This window comes from Tasmannia lanceolata, unplaced genomic scaffold (genome assembly GCF_043159265.1).
Source record: "Tasmannia lanceolata isolate RefF3 unplaced genomic scaffold, GAP_Taslan_0.1 ptg000006l, whole genome shotgun sequence".
Taxonomy (NCBI): Eukaryota; Viridiplantae; Streptophyta; class Magnoliopsida; order Canellales; family Winteraceae; genus Tasmannia; species Tasmannia lanceolata.
In genome coordinates this window covers 37874988-37886304 of record NW_027518683.1, presented here as the reverse complement: position 1 = coordinate 37886304, position 11317 = coordinate 37874988, and the positions used below count along the sequence as shown (strand labels likewise).

Below are 11317 nucleotides of genomic sequence, written 5' to 3'. Positions count from 1 at the left end.
TAATTATTCGAAGTGTTAGATTAGTAGTTATTTTTAGTTTAGTTATAATTTTGGTTTCTTGCCTATCCATCTCTCTTACTTGGTTTTCTTGTGTTTATGAGTGCAGGTTGGGTGCGGAACTCGGCCAATCGACTAGAAAGAGCAAACCGGTTAGAGACGACGGAAGACATCACACCAAATCCAAATCAAATAGTCATGGCGGAAGAACAAGAGCCGCCCAAAAGTTTGCGCGATCGCTTCTATCCGGCCCGAACCGCGCAACCTTCTTGCATTCGATTGCCGGTTGCGCAGGGCAATAATTTTGAGCTAAAATCGCAATTTATTTCTTTGCTTCCTCGTTTTCATGGCCTCCCTTCGGAGGATGCTTATTTATTTTTGCGTGAGTTTGAAGATGTATGTGCTTTGATTAAGTTGCAACAACTTACCGATGATGCGGTAAAGTTGCGGTTTATTACGTTTTCACTCAAGGATGGAGCCAAGAAGTGGCTCTATGGCTTACCAACGAACTCCATCACCACTTGGGAGGAGTTCGCCGTCGCTTTCCTAAAAAAGTTTTTTCCATTACATAAAACTAATAAGCTTAGGAACGATATTTTACAATTCAAACAAAAGCCATTAGAGTCATTTTCTAAGTGTATGGAGAGGTTCAAAGACCTACTCCAAGAGTGTCCTCACCATGGAATTAATTTGTGGCACTTATGCCAAATTGTTTATGAGGGCATAGATTACCAAACAAAGCAACTTCTTGAATCCATGTGTCCTAATGGTTTTACATCTTTCACGGATGAGGCCGCGGCATGGAACTTCTTACTTGATTTGGCGGAAAAAACAAGAGAGTGGGAATCCACTCAAGACGGTGAGAGAGCCACTTCAAGTAAGGGATTTCTAATAGAGGGTGCCGTGGCAAAAGAGGCCCATCTTGATAGCCTAATCAAAAGGCTAGAAGCAATAGTTGTCAAAGGACCCTCACAAGTTAATCAAATTGCACATAGTGTTCCCATGTGTAATTTGTGTCAAGCCACAGACCATGTCATGGAAGAGTGTCCAACTCTTGCTAAATTTGGTAATTCTAATGAGAATGTGAGTGCTCTTTATGCTAATAATCCTTACTCTAGCACTTATAATCCGGGATGTCATCCCAACTTTTCATGGAGTCAAAGTGGGCCATCTAATTTCCAAGGCCAAGGCCAATTCGGCCAACCTAGGCCCACCTTCCCTCCCACTTTTGTTCGGCCATCCCCTTCCCCTCCTACTTTTCAAAATCCCATGATTAATAATGTTTCAAATCAGCAACCGCCGGGTTTTCAAAAACAAGGAGAGTCGGCACGCATAGCTTCCTTAGAAAAAAGCATAGAACTTCTCACTAGCACTTTCATGACAAGCCAACACAACATGGAAAAGCAAATCTCCCAACTTGCCATGGCGTTGCATGAGAGGGAAAAGGGGAAGATGCCAAGTCAACCCGTTCCTAATCCAAGGAACGTGAATATGAATGTGAATCAACAGGTACCGCCAAATCAGTTGAATGCCATTCAACCAATTTTGCCGCCGCAAGAGCCCTCCAACGAATGTAATGTTGTATATGCTTTAAGGAGTGGTAGAGATTACCACAAGAAGGAGGTCAGATCTGAACCTTCTAAAAATGCACAAAATCTTCCAAATGAGGTAAGTGAAGAACTTTCCTCCACAGGCTCAGAAGAGGAGCCCAAACAGGTAAGTCCAGAAGAGGTAACTTCTCCCCCTGCACGAGATTTCATTCCTAAAGCTCCTTTTCCAAAGAGCCTTGCTACTAATAAAAAGGTAGATCAAATTGATAAAATTTTAAATGTTTTTAAACAAGTGCAAATTAACATTCCTTTATTAGATGCGATTTCTCAGGTTCCTACTTATGCCAAAGTGTTGAAAGATTTGTGCACACAAAAGAGCACAACTAATGTGCCCAAGAAAGCTTTCTTGGCCGCAAATATAAGTTCCATCTTGTCTCAACAAATGGTGATTAAGTATAAGGATCCAGGATGTCCTACTCTTTCTTGCACTATTGGTAACACAAATATTGAACATGCTCTTTTGGATTTGGGTGCAAGTGTAAATCTCTTGCCTTTTTCTGTATTTAAGCAACTAGGATTAGGAGATCTCAAACCAACCACCATCACTCTTCAATTGGCGGATAGATCAATTAAAACACCCAAAGGAATGGTTGAGGATGTGTTAGTTAAAGTAGGTGATTTTTTATTTCCTGCAGATTTTGTTGTGTTAGATACCGAGCATGTTGCTAATATCAAGGATCAAATTCCTATCATCCTTGGTAGGCCGTTCCTTGCCACTAGCAACGCTCTAATTAATTGTAGAAATGGATTGATGAAATTGTCTTTTGGAAACACATCGGTTGATTTTAATGTCTTTAGATTGGGTAAGCAACCAAATTTTCATGAAGAAATCAATATGTTGCATTCCTTTCCTGATGATATTGTTTCTAACTCTGAAATTGATTTTGATGCAGGATTCCAAGAATGCTTGGATGCACTAGGAGATAATGGAGGAGATGACTTCTTTTCTAAAGCTTTTGCCATTCAAAATGTGGAGCCCGTTGGACCACGAGCAACATCTCTTCCAAAGACATCAATCGAAAAAGCGTCACAGTTGGAGTTGAAGCCCTTGCCTTCTCATTTACGTTATGCATTTTTGGGTGATAATTGTACTTTGCCTGTAATAATTGCTGCGGACCTAACCTCCCCTCAAGAGGAGGAACTCATTAAATTGCTAAAAGATAACAAGGAAGCCATAGGTTGGACAATGGCCGACATCAAAGGAATTAGCCCTTCGATTGTGCAACATCACATCCATCTCGTTGAGGGTGCCAAACCTTCAAGGGAACATCAAAGAAGGGCTAATCCTGTGATGAAGGAAGCCATCCAAAAAGAGATTTTAAAATGGTTAGATAATGGGATCATTTATCCCATCTCGGATAGCCAATGGGTGAGTCCCGTCCAAGTAGTGCCTAAGAAGTCGGGAGTTACCGTTATACAATCCGCCACCAATGAACTTATTCCCACTCGTATTCAAGCAGGGTGGCGGGTTTGTATTGACTACCGAAAGCTTAATGCCGCTACTTGGAATGATCACTTTCCTTTGCCTTTTATTGATCAAATGTTAGAAAGGTTAGCGGGTCATGAGTATTATTGCTTTCTTGATGGATATTCCGGTTACAACCAAATTCCCATAGCTCCTGAAGATCAAGAGAAAACGACATTCACATGCCCCTTTGGAACGTTTGCTTATAGACGCATGCCTTTTGGCTTATGCAATGCACCGGCAACTTTCCAAAGATGCATGATGAGTATCTTTTCTGACATAGTGGAGACCTTCTTAGAGGTTTTTATGGATGATTTTTCTATTCATGGCTCCACCTATGTCGAATGTTTACATCACTTAAAATTGGTCTTAGAAAGGAGTAGAGAAAAGAACCTTGTCCTCAATTGGGAAAAGTGTCATTTTATGGTAAAAGAGGGCATAGTTCTAGGTCATGTGATTTCTAAAGAGGGAATTAAGGTTGATAAAGCCAAGGTGGATCTCATTGTCCATCTTCCACCACCCAAAAGTGTGAAGGATATTCGATCATTTTTGGGCCATGCGGGCTTTTACCGACGTTTTATAAAAGATTTTTCTAAAAATGCTAGGCCTCTAACCAACTTGTTAGCAAAAGATCAAAAATTTGAGTTTTCCAAAGAATGCTTCGATTCTTTTGAGTGTTTGAAAAATGAGCTAACTATGGCTCCCATCATTCAAGCACCTAATTGGACCGAACCTTTTGAAATTATGTGTGATGCTTCCGACTTTGCAATAGGAGCCGTGTTGGGTCAAAGATTCAATAGATTACCACATGTAATCTATTATGCAAGTAGGACTTTAAATGATGCACAACTCAACTACACCACTACCGAGAAATAATTTCTAGCGGTTGTGTTTGCATTAGAGAAGTTTCGGTCCTACTTGATTGGATCGCGTGTGATAATTTATACCGACCATTCGGCAATCAAGTATCTTGTTGGAAAGAAGGATGCTAAAGCTCGCCTCATTAGGTGGGTTTTACTTCTTCAAGAGTTTGATTTGGAGATTAGAGATAAAAAGGGTACGGAAAACTTGGTTGCCGATCACTTGTCTAGACTTCCTAATGCAAAGAATGATGAAGGTCCAATTAATGAAAACTTCCCTGATGAGCAATTGTTTGCTATTTCTAGTGAGCCATGGTATGCGGATATTGTGAATTACTTGGTTACAGGTGCTACACCGGATCATTGGTCCAACCAAGACAAATACCGGTTTCACTCACAGGTAAAGGATTTCTTTTGGGATGATCCCTATTTGTTCAAAACTTGTTCGGATCAAATTGTCAGACGATGTGTGCCCGATCATGAGCACCAACCGATTCTATCTTTTTGCCATGATCAAGCCTGTGGTGGCCACTTTAGTACAAAGAAAACCGCGCACAAAGTTTTACAATGTGGTTTCTATTGGCCAAGTCTTTTTAGAGATGCTTTTGATTTTTGTAAGGCATGTAGATCTTATCAGTCATTAGGTAGAGTTACAAAGCGAAATATGATGCCCCTCAACCCGATCTTAGTGGTAGAAATCTTCGATGTGTGGGGTATTGATTTTATGGGTCCGTTTCCCAACTCTTTTGGAAACTTGTATATTTTGTAAGGTGTAGATTACGTGTCGAAATGGATTGAAGCCATTGCTTGCAAATCCAATGACCACAAGGTGGTGGTCAAGTTTCTTAAAGAAAATATTTTTTCGCGCTTCGGTACACCTCGTGCCATCATTAGTGATAGGGGTAAGCACTTTTGTAATAGACCATTTGAAGCTCTTATGAAGCAATATGGTGTTACTCATAAGTTGGCCACCCCCTATCATCCTCAAACGAGTGGCCAAGTGGAGGTTTCAAATAGGTAAATTAAGCAAATTTTGGAGAAGACTGTGAATCCAAACCGCAAAGATTTGTCCATTAGATTAGTGGATGCATTGTGGGCTCATAGGACGGCATTCAAGACTGATATTGGTCAGTCTCCTTACCGCCTTGTGTATGGCAAAGCTTGTCACCTCCCGGTTGAATTGGAACATAAAGCTTTTTGGGCTATTAAGAAACTAAACTTTGATTTTTCTTCTACAGGTGTTCAAAGGCGATTACAACTTTCTGAATTGGAGGAGTTGCGCAATGAAGCGTACGAGAATGCAAAGATCTATAAAGAGAAGACAAAAGCTTTTCATGACAAACATATTTTGAGAAAATCGTTTCAAAAGGGCGAAAAAGTGCTTCTCTACAATTCAAGATTGCATATCTTTCCAGGTAAGTTAAGATCCCGTTGGGATGGACCATATGTGGTTAATAAAGTTTTTTCCCATGGTACGGTCGAGGTTCTAAATCCCACCAATGGTGACATTTTTAAAGTTAATGGTCAACGTTTAAAGCCGTTTATTGAGTTGTCAATTCTACTTAAGAAAATACGGTACGTACCCTCCTTTCTATTTTTAGACCTCATATTTTTGTTTCTATTTCTGATGCATTGAGGACGATGCATAAATCAAGTATGGGGGGGTAGCTTTTGGAAACTTTCTTTTATAATCTTTTCTATAGTTAAAGTTAGAAATTTTCTTTTCCTTTTGCTTTTGGTATTTTTCTCAAATTAGAAAGAACTTGGTATTCTTAAAAGGAAAGTTGTTTTCCTATTTTAAGAAAGAAAGTTAGTGGATATTTTAATTTTGGAATTTGAAAATTAGAAAGAATACTTTCCTTTCTTAGTTTTGTTTTCTTTTGGAATCTTTCTTTTAAAAGGATTTGAATAAGAAATAGAAATAGAAACTTGCTTTTTATATGGTATGGTTAAAAAGGAAAGAAAGGTTGAAACAAAAGAAAGAAAGAATTATTTTTAGAAAGTTTGCTTCTTGATTATAGTTTTGATTTGTAGCCTTTTTGACTTGAGCTATTAAGTCTGAAGGGTTTGTATGCCTAGTTCCTTAAAGCCAATTGGCTTGAGAGCAACTGACTGAAAACTCCATACATGGGTCAATTAGAAAGCTTAATAAATCAAAGCATTGCACGTAATCAAAGGTAAAACTTGAACTCATATGCATCAATATCTATGATATATGCAAATCAAAGATTAATCGGACACTGCTTAGTAGCCTGGGTGTCTGGTGCATGCCCTGCATGTCATTCACGCCAAAAGCAGTAGAGGATTACAAAAAGTGAGTTCTATTCTTAGAAACTATGAGAAAATTAGAAAGTATGGTGGACCATATAAATTTGTAAGTTTTCTACGAAGTTTCCGAATCAAATTCCTTTTATGGTACGATTACATTAGAGGCAATTTTAAGGGAGCAAAGTAGGACAAATTCAAAAGAGGATTCCTTGATTAAAATATCTTTTTAATTTTCCAACTTGGAATAGGATGCAAAGTTTAAGTATGGGGGTATTTCTGTTCTTCTATTTTGAGTAATTTATCAAAGAAAAAAGAATCAGAAATCTTTGGCTTTATTCTATATTTTGGATTTGTAAAAGAAAGTTTTATTTTTAGAAAGTTAAATTTTTGGAATTTTGTGTGTATATTCACTGCAAACACTCTCGAGACACAACTCGTCCACTAGGGTAACCTAGGGGTTTAAAGGCTTGTTGCACATGCTAAGTGCAATCGTGATTCCTACGAAAATGAGTTAGGATTTTATTTTGTTTCTATTTTTCTTTATTTTCTTCTTATTTGCTTGAGAACAAGCAAAGCTCAAGTATGGGGGAATTTGATGAACACATTTATGTGGGAATGATAGTAGTAGGATGCATGTATATTTTATATTTTAAGCGGTGCTACTAAGGTATTTTTGTTGTTTTTGTTGTTTCAGGATTTTTGTTGGAATTATAAAGGAAATTGTGCTTAACATATGAAAATAGTGAAGAAATGACCAATTGCCATGAGAATCCAAAGTTCCAAGATGCCTTAGTTGGCCGAATTGGCATGATGCTTTAGTAGGATCAAATTGATAATGCCACACCCCCTTACTTTGCTTTGAAAGATGAAATTTCAAGGATGGATGATGAAAAACAAGAGAAGAGAAAGGATCTTAATTCCAATTGTTGAGATTGAAATGATCAAGAGAGGAGAAGGGAATTATTTGTTGTTTATGTGCATTACAAAGGAAGGGTAGATTTGCCATTTGCGAAAGTATATGGCATGGTTGCAATTTATTCGAAAGATAGGGACAATTTGGTCCTTTCATGCACATATTCCTCAACTTGGAAACTTCCTATTATTTTTCTACCATTTAGAAAGTTGATTGACAAAATAATTAGAAGGTTTTAGACAAACCTTTGGAAAGAAAAAAAAAAAAAAAAGGTTTTAGACAAACCTTTGGAAAGAAAAAAAAAAAAAAAAGCAACCCATATGTTTTTTAGAAGAGATATAGAAAGCCCATTCAAGCCTTAATCTTGTCCTTTCATTTGTTTCCTAAGATTAGTTTTTAATCTCCACCTTACATCTTTTTCAATCCCTTAATTTAGCAACCTTTCTCACCCAAAATCTATATATCAATCTCTCTTGAACTCTCTCCCATCTTCTTGAATTTTTATTCTCGTCTCGTCTCGTCACGTCTTCAGCAGTTTTTTTATTTTTTTTCTAAAAGTTCAACGGACCATAACTTCTTCGTTTTAGCTCCGATTCGCGCGTGGTCGGATCCGTTTGACTCGTATTGACAAGAGAAATCCGATCAAGGCTTGAAGGAGGACAATGATTCAACCATTGAAGGAGAAAAAGAATAAGTTTTTCTTATTTTGCTCTTTATTTTAAATTACAATTTGATGTATTTTTGCTTTCAATTTCAATTAAGGAAGAGTTCTTTTTGTTTTCTTTTTCCTTCTCAAGTTCTTAATGACAATTCTATTCTTTCTACTTTTTATTTTTGTTTCTTTGACTTTCTTCATGAGTAACTAAATTCTATATACTTAGGGTTTAGATGAAACCATGGGGAAGGAGAAATGTTTTTAATTAAATTTAATGGTTTATAATGGTTGCATACCAATCATTCATGCCATTGGCTTTCCCCTTTCGTATGAGTGATTTCTATGAACATTATAAATATTTATATAGCCTTTAAAATTGGAGTGTCTTTGATAAATTACTCATGGGCAATGACATCCATTGATCTTATTTCTCATAGACTAATTATCAAATATACAATTCAATACACAAAATTTATTTTAATTAATCAACCGACACAGAAATTGACCAAAACCGAAACGGTCATTTATTTCGGTCGAAATTTCGATTTTTCTGAAATTTGACCAAAAAAAACTATTTTTTTAATATTAATTTAATATTTTACCAAAATTACGGTCGAAATTTAATATTAAATAAAATAATCATTTCAGGTTATGTACCAGATTTCGACCGAAATTTTGAAATTTCGGTCAAAATTTTGAAATTCCTTGGTCCGAAACCGGTGCCAAAACCGAAATTTTAAACCTTGGTTAGGGGAGCATGGTCTGCTAGGCTGTTATTTCTTTTGTTATTACTTGATTACTCCTAGCAATCATGCATTTGTAGCCCGAGGGTTGATTGTAAATCATTCACCTCTAAATCCCTTGGTGCTTGTGTCGGACAGCACTCTGGATTCATCCTATGTATGAGTCCTTAACAAAAGGGGAAGTTTTACATGTAAATATCTGTCCATCTATCTTATCATATGTTGTTTGATGTGTATACAACAACACATATGATAAGTGCACCCATTTTGAGTCTTATTGCTTCATTTGTGGTGCAGTTAGGGCTTGTCTTGTGTTTTCACTTTGAGATATCTTCTCATTTATGACAAGTTCCCTTAGCCTGAGCCTTAGTGTCATATCCGTATAGGCTTTATACTTATCTTGGATGATCATATGGTTTCATTATTTTCAATGATATGTATCTTGTTCTAGAGTTTCAAAACTCTCTAGAACTGCCCTTCATTGGTTAGTGCTTAAATTGATCATTCCATTGCCTATGAAGTTGTCTCTTATCATGTGGTTTTGAAGATAAAGATATCCTTCATCATGATAAGTCATGTGGCTATGTATTCATTGTCATATCTATAGCTATTATGTATTATCATTACTTGCCTTATAGATTTTGTCAAAGGCCAATGACAATTTCTTGGAAGAGAGAGTTGATTCTTTGATCCTTAAATGTTAAAACTCTTCCATCTTTGGTTCATGTATATGGAGTTTTATAATGTTCTATCATATATATATACATGTCCCATTTTTTGCCATGGATATGCCATTTACTTCACTTTTCTATTTTGGTATCCATGTGCATCTGTGTGTATTGGACTAGATTCACCTCAATTCTATATCTTTTTGTCTGATATTCCTCCATTCACACTTTAAATGTAAGATTATTTTGAATGAATCAACACAAAATGGTTAAAGGTGTTAGCCAAAATCAATTAACTTATGGGCCTTACACTGTTACATTTAGTACTCTTGCACATAGTCAGGGGGAGCTCTTGCATTCTAGGGGAAGCGACTTGCAAACTCAAAAATTATATTATAGTTCAGAGTATATCCATACTCTGGAAGAGACTTATCTGCATTTCGACAAGAAAACCCTTATACGAATATAGCCCAAGAGTTCAATCAATCACCTTTCAACCATAGTGCCTTGTCATGCCCTATCACATAGGTTTCACCTAGGGCCTTTGACAAATTCATAGGGGGAGATCAAAATGGTTTCTTATTCATATTTATATAAACCATTGTGATGGGCTCAGATGGTTTATTGCCCACATACTTGTGCTAAACTTGCAAAATCTTAGATCAAAATTTTTAAAAAAAATGCTTATCATGCACTGTACTTGATTTTTCCTTGCAAATCTTTATGATAGCATTATATGAGCTAAAATGTCATATCATTAGTAGATTCATAGGCTATAGAAGTAATGTGTAGTATATATTCTTCATCTATAGCCATTCCCAAACATAGAAGTGTTTTACACTGTCATTTCACATGTCTATGTTCGATTAGGCTTATCATTGCATTTCACTTTTGTTTTCTACTTTGATAAGCATCATGAGAGCTTAAATGTCATATCATATATATACCATATATATAGCTTATATAAGCGATCATTCATCTTGACACCCCACTTGCACTTTCACTTGCATATCCCTACCTTTTTGCTGCTGCTAAAAGGGGGAGAGTTTTGGGAATTAATTAGGTAGTCCACATTGTATGTGCACCATATGCTTTACATTCATTCATTATACATGCTAAAAGTGAGGAGGAGCTATGCTCTATTATTTATATCATATCATGCTAATTCATCTATTTGTTTGATATCTCTTACCTCCCTAATCAATTTGTTTACCATCATCAAAAAGGGGGAGAATGTAACCCCAAGGGTTCCCATGGGTTAATCATTCACCTTACCTTCTTGTCTTGATGCTAGCAAACCAAATTGATTAGCATTTTTGGACTAATGTGTTGCTTGGAGGTGTCGTGTTATATACAGGAATTTCATGTCATAATCGCCATTACACAACTCTTCTCAATACATTGCTTGTGGATCAATGATCAAAGGAACCAAGAGCTTGCACCTACATTGGAGACATCATCATTTGAAGATGAAGATTCCACAAGTTCCTAGAAAGTGCCAAGAAGGAGCTTGGAGTTGGACATGCCATGGTGACACCTCATGTACCATTCAACATGCATTGAAGATTGGAGGAGAAGTCACATGAGCCATATCAAGTTGAAGATGTTCACTCAAGCCAAAGAAGTCTAAGAAAATGCAAAGGAGCTGATACAATCCAAGAAGACTCATGGTATACATTTTTAGATTGTATTTAAAATCCTCTTGATTTTATGTTAAATGCACTTTCAAAAGGTTTTCAAATAATTTTCAAAACACCCTAAAATGTGTTTCAAAACCTAGGACTAAAGCCCCAAGACCATGGCCTAAAAGCCCCTAATCTTTTAAAATTAAAATGGAATTTTACACAGGGCCGGTCGACAGGGGTGTCCCGAGCGACCGCGGCAAAGTAGCTGGAAATCCAGCACTTGCAGGTAAATAGCAGGCCGGTCGACCGGGGGAATCCGGGCGACCTCGGAAATAGTTATGTGGAACCAGAACCATTCTGTCATCGGTTTGGGCGGGCAACCTCCGTGCGTCGATCGACCGCGATAGGTTTTGCCCTTAAATGTTGAGCGGACAGGTAGCCCTCGTCGGGCGACGGTAAGAAATTTGAAAATAAAAAAGGGCGCCCGATAGGGGCGGGAGACCGATGTGGCCC

General features: G+C 37.2%; 1 non-coding gene across 1 annotated transcript; it reads right to left on the bottom strand.

Moving 5' to 3' along the window:
- Positions 1-576: 576 nt before the first annotated feature.
- Positions 577-683, bottom strand: LOC143880521 (small nucleolar RNA R71). The gene has a single exon (XR_013251745.1). It is a non-coding gene; the product is annotated as a small nucleolar RNA R71 (small nucleolar RNA).
- Positions 684-11317: the final 10634 nt, after the last annotated feature.